Genomic DNA, 16,322 nt, shown 5'->3' on the forward strand with positions numbered 1-16,322 from the left:
CATTTAGAACTTTGCATAGTTAATTGCAGCTGATTGACAAAGTGCTGGGGAACTTCTTAGTCATGTGCCTGGTCACATACCCAATTGTACAACTGACATGATTCTTGGCAATTCAACAATTAATTGCAATTAGCCATGACAGGTTACTCAAATCTTATGCAAAAGGCCAGTAGGATTCTAGCCATAGGAGTAAAAAAAGATTTTTACTGATTTGAAGTGAGGTAAGGGAGAATTGAAAGCAACACAGAGAACTGAGTTTCTGGCATCAAAGGAGAAGGTTCATTGCAGCTGAACTCCTTAATAGAACATAAGATCCTTCCTGGACACTGCAACCATTGTGATGCTAGGGAAGCTCAAACTGAGTCACCACATGGTATATGTCATTGCTCTCCCATCCCGTAATAATGAGTTGAGACAAAGTTTACAGGTAAATGCTGGGCCACACTTCATTATTAACCATTAAAGTTCAATCTCCCAACAAATAAAGGGGAGTCTGCTGTAGTGTGGAATCAGATTTGCAACGGGGGTCTCCTGAGACCCCATCAACTGAACGCAGGCAAGTCCCATGCCCCAAGGCCCCATGGTCCTGAAGGCAGTGGGACTGCCCTCAGCTGGCACTGAACTGATCACCCCCAGACCTCGAGCCCCCATACCATTGGAGACCATCAATCTTGGTGTGGTCCAAGCACATCCTCCCCCACACACACACTCACAATGTAACCTCACGATCCGCAGCACTGGGAGGTCAGATGAGCTATCAGCATTTGCTAATATCTATATAGTTTTGCCACACAAGTAGTGGAGTAGCTGTTCCTTGCATCCAAAGGCCTTCTGAAATACTTCCACCTTACATCCTCCCCTGAATCCCTGCTCAGATATCATACTTCAGAGGAACTCAGGAACAGAATTTCAGAGTCTGAAGACAGCAACACAGTACAGTAATATATTTTTCAAATATAATGACACCTTATTGAAGAGAATGGAGACAAACAGAAAGAGGTTATGAAATATGGAATTAATTAGCATCTGAAATATGGCAGTGGACTGTTTGACATGCATTAGACATAATCTAAAACCATATTTCAGCATGATTTCTTCATAATATCAAGATGATGTTTTCTGTAGGATTAAATAGCACAGGAATAAAGCTTGAATAGATGAATCCTTAGCAATTATATAACTGACTGCCAATTGAAAGTGCCTGGCATGCTAAAACCTAGTGACTTCTTACCTGTTAAACCCTTAAATGCTACTCTTCTGGCCTGTGATAATCTTTCCCTCCTCACCTTTAATATGCTGCTCAATGGAGAATGAAGTTTATTGCTATGTTTGTAGGAGCCCCCTGGATTCCCTTCCCTCAAACGTTCTAAGGCCTTCTCTGGCATGGGATATTTTTTCTACATGAATATCACTGCATAACTGAGTAAAAGTTGGATTCAAGATCTCTCTGTCTCTCTCTGTGTCTCTCTGTGGGTAGGCATATCACTCTTAGTTAGAATCAGTTGAATCAATGGAATTAATAATTATATTTGTGTGCCATCGGGTTCATTCTGACTTTTGCTAACCCTTTCTAGGATTTTCTAGATAGAAACTACACAAAAGTGGGTTACCATTCCCTTCCTCTGGCATGCCCTGGGATTAAGCAGCTTGTCCGTGGCCACACAGGCTGATTCTTCTCCCTGGAGACACACTGCGGAATTAAACTCCCAACCTCTGGTTCTGCAGTCAGCTGTATAAACTACTATCCAGCCAGCTTAACTGCCATCAAGTCAAGTCTGACTTTCTGCAACCCTTGTCAGGGTTTTCTAGGTAGAGAGTTGTCAGAAGGGGTTTACCATTCTGTTCTTCTGGAGGCATCCTAGGACAGTTCAGGTCACAAAGGCTGGCTCTTCTGGGATGCACAATGGAGAATTCAACTCCCAGCCTCTGCTCCACAGCCAGATTACCTACATAAGAGTTGACATTAAGTGATCCATCTTTTTTTAATATGATGTGATAGAGATGTATCAGAACAATACAAGATATCCTTATTCTTTTTTTAAAAAAAAATGGAATTAATTTGAGATATTATGTGTATTTCTGATACATCTCTATCTCACCATATTAAACCAGGAAATTAATTCACTTGGTCCCAAATCTTACTGATACAATTGGTCAAATGACAGCTAATTGGCCTTCAGCAAAGCAAAGTAGGGAAAACATTCTTTGATCAGTGAGAATACAGAGCTAATATAGTAACTGAGAATAGACAGTAAATTAGAATCAGCAGCTTGCCACTGTTTCATCATGTCCTCCATGTGTTCAATCAACATGTGGAGTGGAGTAAAAAGATTATGAGCTGGGAGTTGCTGTCAACCCGTTGACTTTTTAACATGATACAGAAAAAAAGAAAGTGCTCCAAACATGTCCAACTCTGAGTGAAGTGATAATTTTGAATTATCTTACAGGGTTAGTCTAAAGATGCATGTGCAAATGTGGAATGCGTATTTAAAAAATACGTAACTACTATGCACTTATATATCAGCAGGATACACAATGTGATGTACTGGATAGAGTGATAGACTGGTTCTCAGGAGGCCTGTGTTCAAATCCCAGTTCAGCCATAGAAGGTCAATGGGGATATGGAAATTGTAAAACTGCTCCTTAAATATTGCACTTACCTTGAAAGTCCTATTACAATCATTATATGTTGATCCTGATTTGATAGCACATTAACAACAAACAGATTTATCAGCACAGAACTTTTTCTTATTTAATAATAATAGTATTGCACAATATAGTTACAAAACTGAATCAAAATGTGAAATTATACAAAGAGGATAGTGTATATATTTTTAACAAGATACCTAAAAGTATTTTGTTTTATCTATATCTCTGCATATAAGCCCATCTGTCCATTCTGTCCATCCTTCATTTCATCCATTCCAAGCATTATTTTAAAAATAATTCCAATAATTTTGAAATTTAAATGATATTTAAATATTTAAAAATATTTTGAAAAAACTTTATCCAAGACCATCTTTGAATAATTTGTATTTGAATAAATGAAAGGATGTCAAGCCATATTTCTGACTTCGATCTCACTCTGGGATTGAATTTTCCCTTCACCTTCAGTTTTTCTAGAATACTCACTGTGAGCTGCATTTATCCATAGCAAACAGTATGTTGTGTTATGGGGGGTAATGAATGTGCTTTGATCAAGATTGTGCTTTAGACATTAGTGTTTGGATTCAAAGGATTCTGTGTGATCTGGAAGCAAGGCAGTTGAGCACTTGACCTCTTATCCAAATAATCTTGTTCTGAGTGAAATTGATTGGTCATCAATTTAAGAAGAAAAGAAGCAAGTCTTTCTTCTCAACAAAGGGATCTGTGATTGTAAAATGAATGATGTGCCCTGGTTCATATGTCTTAAAAATGAGATTCAATCTTTGATACGGATAGCACTTCAGCACTTGTGATTAGTGATTGGAGTACCTTGACATTTGGGGATGAGATACCTTCTGCATGGACTACAACCTGCCTCCATACTTAATTATATCAGATAGAATGTCAATGGTGTATCAGGACCACCAGAAAAGCAGTGGATTTGACCAATGTATGAGTCCTGTATAGGCATGGAAGGTGTGTACAACCTATTCAGATGTGGAAGAGGAGTGAGTTGAATGTGCTAGGTCCATTCCCTCATGTTATGTTCTCATAAATCTCTGTGTATAAATGTTGGCAACCAAGAACCTCCTCCATCCATGGTAATTCTCCACAATTTAGTCATCTGAATGTCCAGGTTTCTAAACTGTGGGAAGAATCTTCATGGATAGAGGAGTTTCCCTCTGCATATAGAAGGAAACATAAGTAATGATAGTGAGTTGCAGGGAGTAGTGAGCAGATCCATGTCTGCTGCCCCAGGTTGTGTTTAAGGATACACACATTTTGAATGCATGCAGGAGTCAATGGAAGATGGATCCATCAATGGCAAAATCCTGTTGCTTAGAATAGTGAACCACACTAGAGTAGATCCAATGAGGATTTTAGTAAGTCACGTGCTGTATAACTTCTGTGGATTCAACTGGGCCTACTCTTAGTTAGAATCAGTTGAATCAATGGAATTTATATAGAGGTTGGTTCATCAAATCCCATTGAGCCAATGGGCCTACTCTAGTGATATTTATTGAGCTAAGCAACAGTTTTTGACCAGTGCCAGTATACTGGGATTTCTAAACAGAGTGTCCATGCTAGAGGCTGGAATCAAAATCTACTCACTTGATGAGGAACAACAGCTGTAGTAGGCTATTGTTCTTGTGTCATGTCCTTCCTGTAGGCAGTTTGCTGGCCACTCTGAGAAGACAAGGTTGAATGAGATAGTCCTTTGTCTAATCCAGCAGAGGGTTTCTTCTTCAATGTTTTTACACTGGAAAGCATGCAGTAATATTGAAAAAGGGAACCTGGGTCTCAATGATTTTGTTGATCTTCAATGTGCACAATTATCTATCAGTTTTGAAACCTCATTAAATATTTCAGATTCAAGCTCCCCTATCATCTGCATACATATCTTTTAATTTGACACCACTGAGCATGAATATAATATATACTGAATGACACTGTACTGAATGTAACAAGCCTAAAAAAAGATTGATTTATTCTCCCTCTGTCTGGGGAGTTAAAATACCATATAAATAAAATGGGGAGAAATGACCTGTTTTTCCTGTCAGTTGCAACATAATGCTAATGGCTAAATGTGGTGCTAAACAATATCAGTAATCACCCCTCTGACTGTTTCTGGTAAAATGTACAAGAAAATGCAATCTGTTAAAAAATGTTAATTGCCCTCCTCCAAGTCTGCAATGGGAGGGAAGTATATTTAGCCTCTTCATCAGAATAATCTGCTGTGGACTGGCAAAATGATTTGATATACAAGAAAATATAAAATAAAATAAAAACCAGTAAATAAAAACTCTGTAATAAAATGTTGCTGTGTAGAGTGTTCATGTTTAGGGCTCCTGACAGTCATACCATTTTTCTAGGGCATTCTATGCCCTTCATTTGTTTTCCTCCCACCATGGCAATTCAGCAAGATTAAGTACTCATGAATATGGTCATCAATAATATTTCCAAATGTATTTTCTTAAAAAAAATATTTTGTAAACTATGAAAATCCCCTGAGCTTGCTGGTACCTCCCATTCATTCACAAATGGTGTCATTTCCAGGATACAGTATAAAGCACTTGGTAGCTGGGAAATTAGTTTACCATTAGTATATAGGAAAAGACCCATTTAAGTCTATTATAGGTCTATCATGGTGTCCTTCTTTTGGATGGATCCCTATAATATGTTCATAGAGGTCTATTTTTTCTCTTTCATCAGCACTGTAGAAATTTTTTGTAAGAATATTGCAGGGAATGTATTCCTCCAGGGTCCTCAGCCTTCTAACCTTGAATTGGTAGAAGGAGAGATAAAATTGAGGTGAATAGGAGTGTGCACCAGCTTAATTGGTAGCAGCAGCTCATGATCTGGCATCCTTGTATACACTTTGTGTGTGTGTACGAAAAAGCTTTACTATACTTTATCTTCATCTCTTCTTCAAATATAGTGATGGTCTAGACTGAACCTATGCTGCTTTAATATAAGAAACACCATCATCTCTTCCACCAGGTTCTCTGTGTTTTAAGGGTTTCAACATTTTATTCACATGAACTGCAATAGTTATGATAATTCACAAGGAAGTCAGTTCTATAGGTTTTTCTCTCCTGATTGCTGGTCCTGGTGGAGACCTAACCTTGGCTTATCTGTAGCCAGGAAAATAAGCCCCCAGAAGGAACAACTGAAAACATATTGTTTTAGTTTTTTCTTCATAGTCTTTGCTTATGTGGCTGGTTTCCCTGCAGTGGATGCTTCACCATGAATACCTGTGAACTTGAACCTTGATATGAGCAATAATTATATTTAAAAGAACCATATTATTGGCCTGGCCCAAATGTGTATATATATTGCAGAACTGTCAGACTATTCAATGAAATGAATAGCTGCAACCTACCTAGAAATAGGAGTGGAGAGATTTCTAACTATGTTGCCATATTGCTAGAACCAACCACAGTAGGCACTTTGATTGAAGTTAATTTATGCATGTGTTGACTTACATTCAACAGTTGGTTTAATGTGGCTTCTCTCTGATTGAGACTGCCCTTATGTACTCATATTACTTATTTGTTTATTTGTTTATATATAACATATCTAGCTCCCACTTGTCTTTGGAATGCAATCTATCAAAACCAGTAGATCTTCCTTTACAACAGTAAACTAAAATATGGATTTAGATGAACCACATGGATTAAGATAAATCCTTGAAATAAAATACTTCCATCAGGCACAATGAAAGTCTCTAGAAATTATACAGAGGCATTAAATCATGGCTACACAAATAAAGGACCTATTGGTGTAATCATGTCTAATTTGTTAGTCAGTGTAGGTGACATTTCATTCACCAATAGGATAACTACCTTTTAACAGGACAAATTATCTATTTGTGCATCAAAATATGTTTTTTGATCTTTTCTTCAGACCACCTTGTGAGTTGCTTCACATACAATAGTTTCAAGTGCATCTTTAATATGTTTCTAAGTTAACAACTGTAAATACGATAAACACATGATTACTAACACATCAAAGAGATTGTTTGCTAAAAACTGAGATCCTTATTAAGTGGAAATTCAAACCACTTTTCAGTTCCAAAGCTAAGGCATCTGAGATAAGTCTCTTTCCCTATCTTGTAGTTGTCTGTCAGAACAACTATCTAATGCCAGTCTCCCTTTTGGATGTACACCAAGGCAGTGGAGCAGTTTGAGTGTGTGAGGGAAATTGACAATAATGCTGTCAGGAGCCTTGATTCCATTAGGAATCTAAACTCCTAGTAGACTAATATAAGAAAGAATGGAACAAGCTGCCTATTGTTATTACTATGCAAAAGGCAGCAATGGTAAACCACTTGCAAATACATTATGTCTTGTTGGAAGATAAGACTACCAAGTCAGATGTCACCCAATCAGCTACTGGGGAAGAGTGATGACCAAGTAGAAATAGCATTGTTGCTAATGAAGCAACTACACTAAACATGAAAGGATGTCTAGTAGCTGATGTGCACAGGAGCAGAAAGGATATCCAGTACAGCACAATACATTATAGCTGCATGAGAGTGCACTGATGATATTGTGTGGCAAAGCAAATCACATTGTACAAGGCAATTCTAAAAATAGGGGTAGCTAAAACAAACATATATTTTTTAAAAAATCAGTTTCAGATCAGCACTAAATTAAGATAGTTGTAGCAGACAGTCTCCTATTGCTCTGAGTCGAATTTGAGCAAATTTGGACATGTTTTCTAGTTATGCTTTAAAAAAAATTGTTTTACTCCTTGTTCAATAATAGGTGACCCAAGCTACCACAGATTTAAAATAGTTCACATGTACTGAAAAGACTAATCTTGCTTACATTGAAAGAGAGTTGTTGACCCAACCCATTTGGAAAGAATTCAGGTTGTATGGGAAATATCAGTCCTCAAAAAGCCTTTCAAATGAGAGACGCAGTGATTTCTTATAACATTCAGTATGCGTGGTACAAGCTTGACAGGAAGAATGGCTTTGTTCCTTTTTAATAATTATGTACTTATTGTTTCAGCATTAATATCATCTTTCAGTGATGTAAACTGCTTCTTTATACTCATTGTTCTTAGCTTTAAATACTGTATTTTTATGATGTAAATCACCATTGTATACTCATTATTTTCAGGTTTAAATATTGTCTCAATGATGCCTTGGGCCCTTTTTAAAGAGAAAGGAAGTATAAAAATATTTTAAATAATGAAATGATAATAACACGAGATGGATTTAACCCAATAAAATAACCCACTGCTGTTGCTTTTTAAGACCTGAGCAAAGGTGTTAATGTTAGGACATTTTGTAAGTCATTGACTCATATAGTTACCACACATCAGAAGTGACGATGCCACATAACATCTTTGGAAAGTTGTGTGTTTAAGTTACTAAGGAATTGTACAGAGTTAAGACAGGTGTGGAATGGCTGAAGCACTAAACTGCCAACTGGAGACTATGACAGTATATGGTAACCAGATGTCTACTAGCATACCTGCATGTTTTCCAAAAGATTACTTCAGGCACTGGATCTAAGAAGATAAAAAAGGAAGATAAGTGGGTGTGGAAAGAAAGCAGACAAGAAATTAAACAAAAGGCAACTTCATAAAGCAAATACTGTACCAGGAAGAGGGTGGGGAGAGAGATCTGCTTGTGGTCCACAGACTGTATGTTTTGCACAATGATAATAATGGCCTGTTGAGGGAAGGATTGATTGTGTGTGTTATCTGTTGTTGCTTACATCTAGCAAAGGGAGGGAGAGGGAGAGGGAGAGGGAGAGCCCTGCAGCCATGGAAGGGGAGAGAAACAAAGATAGAGACAAGCTTCACAATTTAGTGCCACCCGCCAAAATGGCTCAGCCACTTGTAAGTCAGAGAATCACCCTATATGTGCAATTGAGCCCTTTTTGGAGGACTGTGACTCCTTTACTTTCTTTAAATTAAACCCATTGTTTTTACTCTCCTAGTTCCTTTTAATTTGGTCTGTGAGCTTTCCCAGTCACCCTGCAAATACTCTTCTGGTTTTTATAGTCTGCAGTGTCTTTCATGTTCTTTGAGAACATGTTTCATGTTCAATTTTGTTGTATGTGTATACCATGTATAGACTTACAATGACAATACATTTATTTATTATTCTTGAGAAAGAACATGAAAGACAGTGCAGACTAAAATACCCAGAAAAATCACAATAGCTGAACATGCCCTGAAACAAGCTGGACATGATATCCTATTTCAAAACACAGAAGTACTGGGCAATACCAGCAATCATTATGTTAGATTACACAGAGAAGCCATTGAAATCCACAAACATCAGCACGGCTTCAAAAAAAGAAGAAAGTCTAAAAATCAACAAAGCCTGGCTCCCAGCACTGAAAAATACAGCCTGCAAAAAGGTCAATGAACCCTACAAAGCCACAAGAACCAGTGATCACTGCACACAAAAGACTAGCTTTAGCAGATAGCCCAGACGTCACCTGTCCATCACGGTGGAACCTTGACAGGAGAGTCAATGGAGAGACCAGAAGGCGGGGCCAGAAGGCAGTTGGGAGTCAGGGGAAAAGAGTAGAGGGACGGTGCTGGAAAATGGTTGGAGAGCCATTGGCTTGGGAATTGGACCAGGAGGGTCAGAGATAGATAGTGAGAGTTAAAAAAGTGATTTGAATGAACCAAATCTTCTTTAATAAATGTGATTCCTTCCTGTGATTTATACTGCAGTTTCCCTGATTACTAATCCCCACCCTGTTCAATAAACTGATTGTGTTTGGTAGCAGAAGCATCCAGTATTTATTTAATGTTAAAGAAATAACATCTGGTGGCAGCATGAGGAGGAGGAAGGAATGTGAGCCTTTGTGAGGACGAAATAAAACAGGGGCCACAAGGGCGAATGCCACAAGTGGTGGCCAGCGGCAGGACTGGAGCTTAGGAAGTGGTGGGGAAAGCAGTGATCAAAGGGCTTCAGGATCAAAGGGCTGCAATCCTGCAGCCCTTTGATCCCTTTCCCTCCTTACTTCCATGTATAAGACAACTTTCAATTTTTAATCTAAAGATTTTAAATGAAAGTATTGTCTTATACATGGAAAAATGCTGTATGTTGTGTGATGATTTTGGGTTATATTATTGTTTATTATACTGGCATTTCTCAATGCAGGGTATCCAAATACTTAACTATGTTATCTGTGACCAGGGTTGTCAGGATAGCATTATCCCAGTCCCTGAGATGGAGAGCCAAAACCTAAGATGTGGGAATGAGCTGCTGTGATGGCATGAGAATTGGTCTTTGTGATGTCACAGAGCAGAGCACACAAGACTTGAGAGTGAGACTAAATTGCTTCTGGGTCAGGTTTTTTTAATGGAAATAGGCACAGGGAAAAAACAGAAAAATCCACAAATTGGCCTTGAGTACCTGGGAAACATAACTGACTGGATAATATGACAATTGAATGTGATGAGAAATTTCAGAGGCTGAGCAGGCAACAACATGTGCCTAGCATTTGCAATAGTTGCCTTGTTTCCTACTAGGTCTCACATTCCATGTGTAATACCCTTACTGGGCACTCTTTTCATTTACTTGCAGGCTTAGAGAAGACAGGAGAACAGCCCACTACAGGAAGATGGTGCAGAAGGAGGGGTAGAGGTATGGGGGTGAAGCATGCACCCCGACTGGTGGTTAATCTTTAGCAGACACCCAGTGAGGCCAACCACTTATACCAATCCTGATCAAACACTTTTAGCCCAATACATGTTCTTTCAAGTATGCACAGATCAGACAGAAAATTTACAACACACATTTCACATAGAACAATTAAGACATAAATATATAGTGTATATCTTCCTTTGCATGCAGGTGGTTTTGAATCTATTCCAACTGAAGTCAAACACAAGCAGGAGAAAAACTTTGCTAAATAAACTGAGTAACAAAATTATACAGTATCAATGACTTCTCCTTAATTGCCCACACTGTGACTCCTAATAAACTGCTATGGTTCTCATAGCACTCTTCTGAGAATGGCTGGTCTCATTATAAAGGCTAGTTAATTATTAATACCTGCTGGGTCTGGGAAGTCACTGGTTTTGTGCCATGGCACATTAGCCAAGTGTCTTTGGAGCTAAGATAGAATAGATTTTTTAAAAGTGTAAATAAATAATCATTAACTGCTGGAGGTCTTGGAATTAATTCAAGCACGTTTCAAAACACATGAGCATGTGGTAGAGATCTCAGGCCGATAACACCTTGTCTGGAACATCTCTTATGGAACCACTTTCAAAATACCCTGACTAGTATCCTATTGAGCTTCTATTCTACAAAAATTACCAGCAACATTATAATGCAACTCAGGACTCGTATAAACATTGCCATTGCACAAGTAGAGAATAAGTTTTCAAAGGGATCACCACAATGCACAACAGCAAAGCTTCTATTGTGCAAATGGCACCATCATCTATTATTATGCCGGTTCATCACTTAAAAGAGAAACTTTAAAAGCTAAAAAGAGAAACTATATCTGTAGAGATATTGGGCAGAAGGGATGTTTTCCCTGTGTGATGATTGGCTAACATCCTATTGCTCAGCTCTGCCTGAACAATTGGATTCATGTCACCAGCAGCATCAATGTATCTCTAATTAAATCTTCCTTTTGTGATTTTGAGGCACATTGCACAGGCAGACTCTGGCAAACAGGATTTTGACCATTAGCTCTTTAAAGAAACAGAGTAATATCAGTTAGGAAGCAGAGGGGTAAAGCAGTGAACAAAGGGCTGCAGAATGAAGTTTAGTGGGCCTTTGAAAGTATGGAAAACAACAAGGCCAGTGGAGGTGATGGCATTCCAGTTGAACTATTTAAAATCTTAAAATATGATGCTGTTAAGGTGCTACACTCAATATGCCAGCAAGTTTGGAAAACTCAACAGTGGCCAGAGGACTGGAAAAGATCAGTCTACCTCGCAATCCCAAAGAAGGGCAGTGCCAAAGAATGCTCCAACTACCGTACAATTGCACTCATTTCACACACTAGCAAGCTTCTGCTCAAAGTCCTCCAAGGCAGGCTTCAGCAGTATGTGGACCGAGAACTCCCAGAAGTAGAAGCTGGATTCTGAAGGGGCAGAGGAACTAGAGACCAAATTGTTAACATGCGCTGGATTATGGAAAAAGTCAGAGTTCCAGAAAAACATCTACTTCTGCTTCATTGACTATGCAAAAGCCTTTGACTGTGTGGACCACAGCAAACTATGGCAAGTCCTTAAAGAAATGGGAGTGCCTGACCACCTTATCTCTCTCCTGAGCAACATATACGTGGGACAGGAAGCAACAGTTAGAACTGGATATGGAACAGTGGTTCAAAACTGGGAGAGGAGTACGACAAGGCTGTATATTGTCCCCCGGCTTATTTAACTTATATGCAGAATACATCATGTGAAAGGCCAGGCTGGAGGAATCCCAAGCTGGAATTAAGATTGCCAGAAGAAATGTGAACAACACTCTGATGGCAGAAAGTGAGGAGGAATTAAAGAACTTCTTAATGAGGGTGAAAGAGGAGAGCGCAAATTTCTACTATTTAACCCACAATCGAAACCCACAACCAACAATCTCCCCTAGGATCTTCCTCCAATCTTTGCACAGGTATTATAGTATGTAAATCAGCTTTTGGCCTAGCAGTTTAAGATATAACCGTGGCAAAAATGCTCCTTCTTCTCAAGAATCCTAGCAATGTTGTTATGTTGAGTCCTGGCTGTTATAGAATTAGCAGGGGGGCATTCCATCCCTAAGCAGTTCAATTCCCTAGTGTCCTGGTTGTTTGACTCAGTAACGGCAAGATCATTGAAAGTAATAAGGTCCTTACATAGTACTGGAGAAAGAGGTGGATCTGTTGGGAGCTGATGTGTAGCTGCTGCTACATCTGCAGTGTTGAGAGATTTCTTAATTATAGGATCAACAGATTGAGTGCTGATGATAAAATCACTCTTTAAGGAGAGGTCAGGGTCTAGAATATCCTCGGAGGTACTTGAAACTGGACCGTGGGGGGTAAATATGTTAGAGATCATAAGCTCTTTCATTTGATTCCTTAAGTCCAAAAGTCGTCTCTGAAGGCAAAGTTGGCTGCTGTTCAGGTCATTAGGATGCAGTTTGCTGCTTGTAGCCTTTCCCTGATCATCTGAATGGGAGAGGCCCGCATTCTCCTTGGGTTTAGTAGTAGTGGTAGGTCTCATACTCCTAAACAAAGGTTTTGGGTCTGCATCTTTAAAGACCCTGGAGGGGTACACACAATGATTCTTTAAGTGTGGTGCCAGTTGAAATGTCTCTCGACCTCTATTACCAGAGTCCCATGCAGTCCAATGAAGAAAGTCCAAGTTGACAACAATCATCGGATTTCAAACCTCATGTTAGAAGAACAATGAACAGATGCTTAAAGGCTGTTCATTGTTCTGAGACTGTGACCACCCCTCAGTACCGAGGTAGCCAGCCCAGCCAACCTTCCACTCTATCCCTGCTGTTGTTGAATGCCAAGTCTGTGTCCAATAAGGCCCAGGTGATTTACGATCTTATCCTGGAGGAGGATGCAGAACTGGCATGCATAATTGAGATGTTGCTTAATGGGGAGGGTGGTCCTCCCCTGGCTCCCATCTGCCCGCCCGGTTATGTGGTCCATCACCAGGGTAGACTGGAGGGGCAGGGGGGAGTAGCCATTGTTTATAAATCCAACTTAGAGGTTACTAGGCACTCCTCGGTGGTAAAGCCAGGTCTAGAGGCACTCCACGTGTCGATAGGGGCTAGGGATGGTATTGGGATTTTGCTGTGTCAGGTTTTTCTCAGCGGAAATCACGGAATTAGCAGAGTATATGATGGTTCAGGCAGTCCAGCAATAAATCACATGCAGTCCGGCAGCATTTCCTTCAGCATAGTATATTTACATCAGTATATACAGCAGTCTGGCAGCATGGCAGGCAGATGTGATCTTCAAGCAGGTGAAGATATTACTAACTGTACAGCTCTACATATATACATCCAGACAACCAATCACATTACACGTTACCTCATTGCATTACATCATCTCTAGGTTGCATCATCCTGTGTTACATCATCCTTGCTGAGTCACCCTGACTCAGTTTCAACACACCTGACAGTTATGGCTTCTCATTACAGCACTGTATTCTGGTCAGGCCTACAATTTTTCCTTGACATGCTGGGTTACCGCGCTCCCCGCAACTCAGCCACCTCCCTACCGGAGCTGGCCGACTTTGTCTCCGTGGCATTGCTGGGATCCCCGAGGCTCTTGGTCTTGGGTGATTTCAATGCGCATGCGGGAACAGAGGTTTCAGGGCCAGCTTTTGAGTTCCTGGAAACCATGGCTTCCTTGAACATGTCCCAACATGTCATCGGCCCCACCCACGTGGGTGGTCACATGCTAGACCTGTTTTTTTCCTCCAATTGGGGCAAGCGTGATCTGATGGTGACGGACCTAGTGTCAGTCCCCTTGTCATGGTCAGATCACCACCTGATAAAATGTAACTTCACAGTGGCTCTCCCCCCTCACAGGGAGCAGGGACTTATTTCTATGGTCCGCCCTTGAAGACTACTGGATCCGGTTGGATTCCAGGATGCCATGAGAGGGATTACGGCTGACCTGGCTATCGCTCCTGTCAACGTCCTGGTTGACAGCTGGTCCACCGCCGCCACCAGGGCCATAGACACTATCGCGCCCAAACGTCCTCTCCGGCACAGAACTCGCCCGGTGCCCTGGTTTAACCAGGAGCTTCAAGCGATGAAGCGAACTAGGAGAAGGCTAGAGCGTAGATGGAGGAAGAATCCGAAGGATTATAATTGGATAGCTGTTAGGGTCGTAACTAACCTTTACCTGAATAAGGTAAAGGCTGCATGTAGATCATTCTTCGCTAACCGGATAAGCTAAGCGTCCAACCAGCAGGTGTAGTTATTCCGTATAGTGCGCGACCTATCTGGAACTGGTTCAGATGATAGGCCTCCCCCTAGTTTTTCACCTGACTAGTTTGCAGCCTTTTTAAAAATCTAAAGTGGAGGCCATCCTCCGGGAACTCTCTCCTTTTTAAAATGCAGTGAGTCGAGTAGAGATGTCCAGCGCTCCGTCTTGTCTGGTAACCTTTGACACCTTTCAGCCTGTCATGCCTGACTCTGTGGCCAGGGTGCTTGGTCGCTGTCGTGCCACCACCTCCTCCTTGGACCCTTGTCCGGCCTGGCTAATCAAAGCAGCCAGGCCGATAACAACAGAGTGGGCTACCGCAATAATAAATGGGTCTCTACTTGAGGGCAGATTTCCTTCTGCCCTCAAGGAGACACTTATTAGGCCCATAAGAAAGAAACCTAGTTTGGCGGCGGATGAAATTGGCAACTATAGGCCCGTCGCCAACATTTCTTTCATGAGCAAAGTGGTCGAGAGGGTGGTGGCTGACCAGCTCCACGCACACTTGGAGGAAACAGATGCCCTGGATCCATTTCAGTCAGGCTTCAGGCCGCGCCATGGTACAGAGACGGCATTGGTTGCCCTGTATGATGACTTGTTGAGGGAGGCTGACAGGGGTAAGACATCTCTGTTGGTCCTCCTTGACATCTCGGCAGCCTTTGATACCGTCGACTATGGTATCCTCCTGGGGAGGCTCTCCAAGTTGGGAATTGGAGGCTTGGCTTTGGCCTGGTTCCGCTCCTTCTTGGAGGACCATCTGCAGAGAGTGCAGGTTGGGGAGAGTGCTTCGGCCCCATGGAGCCTCAAATGTGGGGTCCCACAGGGGTCGGCTATCTGCCCAATGCTGTTTAATATCTATATGAGGCTGTTGGGCGGGGTCATCAGAGGGTGTGGAGCATTGTGTCATCAGTACGCTGATGACACCCAGCTCTACATCTCCTTTGCACCAACTGCAGGTGATGCCGTCCTGTCCCTCTGGCGATGCCTGGATGCCGTACTGAAATGGATGCAGGAGAACGGGCTGCGGCTGAACCCGGACAAGACGGAAGTTCTGAAGGTGGGTGCCCCCATGGTAGGTGGCTTGGGTGACTCTCTCACGTTTGGGGGAGTCACCTTGGCCGTGAAGAGTGGGGTTCGTAGCCTGGGCATACACTTGTACCCGATGCTCACCATGGAATCCCAGGTGGCGTCGGTAGTCCGCACCGCCTTTTTCCATCTTTGGTGGATTGCCCGGCTGCAACCCTACCTTGACACGGGTGCGCTCACCACCTTGGTACATGCGCTCATAATCTCAAGATTAGACCACTGTAACACGCTCTACGTGGGGCTGCCTTTGAGGCTGATGAGGAAACTTCAGGTGGTGCAGAATGCTGCGGCCAGACTCCTTACCGGAGTGAGAAAACACCATCATATTTCTCCAACGCTGGCCGCATTGCATTGGCTGCCCATCTGTTTCCACGTCAACTTCAAAGTTTTAATGCTTACTTATAAGGCCCTAAACGGTTTGGGACCTCGATACTTGGCGGAGTGCCTACTCCCACCAAGGTCTACCTGGATCACCTGTGTGAGCCAGAAGGTGAGGCTGAGAAGCCTGATGCCGAGAGAGGCCCAGATGGAGAAGACACGAAACTGGGCCTTCTCAGCGGTGGCTCCTTGCCTTTGAAACAATCTCCCTCCAGAGATTCGCATGGCCCCTATGCTGGGCATCTTTAAAATTCAACTAAAAACATGGTTCTTCACTCGGGCCTTCCCTCC

Source organism: Pogona vitticeps, chromosome 3 (assembly GCF_051106095.1).
Source record: "Pogona vitticeps strain Pit_001003342236 chromosome 3, PviZW2.1, whole genome shotgun sequence".
Taxonomy (NCBI): domain Eukaryota; kingdom Metazoa; phylum Chordata; class Lepidosauria; order Squamata; family Agamidae; genus Pogona; species Pogona vitticeps.